The sequence below is a fragment of the Phalaenopsis equestris genome, unplaced genomic scaffold, assembly GCF_001263595.1.
Source record: "Phalaenopsis equestris unplaced genomic scaffold, ASM126359v1 Scaffold000932, whole genome shotgun sequence".
NCBI lineage: Eukaryota > Viridiplantae > Streptophyta > Magnoliopsida > Asparagales > Orchidaceae > Phalaenopsis > Phalaenopsis equestris.
Genome location: NW_018165371.1, coordinates 673194 through 676260, shown reverse-complemented (window position 1 = coordinate 676260; position 3067 = coordinate 673194).

Here is a 3067-nt window from a genome sequence, read left to right as displayed (position 1 = left end):
ATATATGGGTTGCCTCCCATAAAGTGCTTGGTTTAACGTCATCAGCCCGACATACCATTTGATTAGTTAGGTTAACTTAACATTAAAACTTCATTAAATTGTGGTATGTGCCCTTTATAATAATGTTTCAATCGATGTCCATTAACTTTAAATATCTTTCTATTGTTAGGATCTTTAATAACAATAGTTTCATAATGATAAACTTTAATCACATTAAATGATCCTAACCATCTAGATTTCAGTTTTCCTGGAAATAATCTCAATCTTGTATTATATAATAAAACTTTATGTCCAGGTTCAAACTTCTTTTGAAGAATCTTCTGATCATGCCATATTTTCATTTTCTCTTTATAAATTTTGCATTATCATATGCTTCATTTCTAATCTCCTTAAGTTCATTGAGTTGCAATAATCTTTTCTAACAAGCATCCTTTAAATTAAAAGTAAATTCCTTAATAGCCCAAAATGCTTTATGCTCTAATTCTACGGGTAAGTGATATGTTTTTCCAAAAATAAGTCTATATGGGGACATTTCTATGGGAGACTTATAAGCAGTTATGTATGCCCATAATGTAGTATCTAATCTAGCATACTAATCCAATTTATAAGGATTTATAGTTTTTTTTAAAATTTTGTTTAATTTCACGATTAGATATCTCTTCTAGACCACTAGTTTGAGGATGACAAGCAGTAGAGAATTTATGCATAATATCATATTTCTTAATCAATTTTTCAATTCTCTTATTTCTAAAATGAGATCCTCCATTAGTATAATTACTCTCGGCATTTCATATCTTGTAAAAATATTTTTAATTAAAAATTTAGAAACACTCCGAGCATCGCATCTAGGTACAAAAATAGCTCCAATCTATTGGACATATAATCAACAACAAGTAATATATATAAATTCTCAAATGAAGGCATAAATGGTCCCATAAAATATAATCCCCACACATCAAAAATTTCAATATTAATGTGTAATTTAGAGGCATTTCATTTCTCTAGAAATATTTCCTACACATTGACATTGATCGCATGTTTTAATATATTCATTAACATCTTTAAAAATAGTAGGCCAATAAAATTCAGCTTACAAAATCTTATATACAGTTCTATTCATTCTAAAATGTCCTTCAAATTCAAAATCATGACATTTTTCACTTATCTGTTGAGTTTCCTTATAAGGCACACACCTTCTAATAATTAGATCTTTACATTATTTAAATAAATATAGGTCATCCAAAAAATAGAATTTTGAATCATATATAAATTTCTTTAATTGTGGATTTTTGATATTAGGTGGTAAAATATCACTTAAAATATAATTTACTATATCGGCATACAATGGTACATTCATTTCATCAATATTATATAATTGTTCATCAGGGAAATTCTCTAAAATTTCATTTGCAAAATTAGTTAATATTTCTCTTTCTAGTCTAGACAAATGATCAACTATTTGATTATCATTTCCCTTTCTATCAACTACAATAAAATCAAACTCTTACAATAGAAGTATCCATCTAATTATACTTAGTTTAACATCCTTCTTTTGCATCAAGTATTTAGTAGCACAGTGATCTATATGCACTATACATTTAGTTCTAATTAAGTAAGGTCTAAATTTATCAATGGCAAAAACAGTAATGAGTAACTCTCTTTCGGTAGTAGTGTAATTAATTTGAGCATCATTTAGAGTTTTACTAGCATAATATTTTACTTTAAAAACTTTATTGTGCATTTTTCCTAACACAGCCCTAATAGCATAATCACTAGCATTGAACATTATTTCAAATGGTTTTTCCCAATCCGGTGGAACTATTATAGGTGCAGTGATTAATTTTTCTTTCAATAATTCAAATGCTTTTGTGCATTCCACATTAAAATCAAATTTTGTGCCCTTTTCTAAAAGTTGGCATGATGGCTTAGTTATTTTAGAAAAAAAAATTTATGTAACGCCTGTAGAAACCAGCATGTCCTAAAAAGCTTCTTACCCCTTTAACATTTGTCGGAAGTGGTAATTTTTTAATAACTTAAATTTTAACATTATCTAATTCCATGTCATTTTCAGAAATTTTATGCCCAAGTACAATTCCTCCTGCAACCATAAATTGACACATTTTTTCCAATTTAGTATTAGGTTAATTTTTTCACATACTTCTAGAACTTTTTATAAATTATTTAAACATAATTCAAACAAATTTCCAAATATTGAAAAATCATCCATAAACGCTTTCATTCCATGTTCATTAAAATTGCTAAAGATTGACATCATACATCTTTGAAATATTGCAGGAGCATTGCATAGTCCAAAAGGCATTCTACGAAAAACAAATGTTCCATATAGGCTAGTAAATGTTATCTTCTCTTGATTCTCTGAAGTAATTAGAATTTGGTGATAACCGGTATATCCATGTAAAAAAGCAATAATATTTGTTCCCAGCCAATCTATCCAACATTTGATCTAGAAAAGATAAAGGAAAGTGATCTTTTCTGGTGGCCATGTTTAATTTTCTATAGTCAATACAAATTTGCCAACCAGTAACTTGTCTTATTGGTATTAATTCATTTTTTTGTTTTCTTCAACGGTCACTCCTCCTTTCTCCACAATACAGTGAATTGGACTTACCCAAGCACTGTCTGAAATAGGATATATAATTCCAGCATCTAGCCATTTTAAAATTTCTTTTTTAACAATTTCTTTCATTATTGGGTTTAATCTCCTCTAAGGATCAGCTTTAGGTTCATATTGTTTATCTAATAGGAGTCTGTGCATACAAATAGAAGGACTAATTCCTTTAATATCTACTAAAGTCCATCTAAAAGCCTTTTTATATTTTTTTAACATTTCTATTAATTTTTGTTCTTGAATTTTTGTTAGTTCAGAAGATACAATAACAGACAATGTAGATGACTATCCTAAAAACACATATTTTAAATGGGCAAGTAATATTTTCAGTTCAAGTTTAGGTGGTTTAATACTTGAAGGAATAAGATTTTTATTATCGTTTTCTAACAAGTCTAAAGTTTCAAATTTGCCCTGAATATAATCTAAATCTTCTTTTTT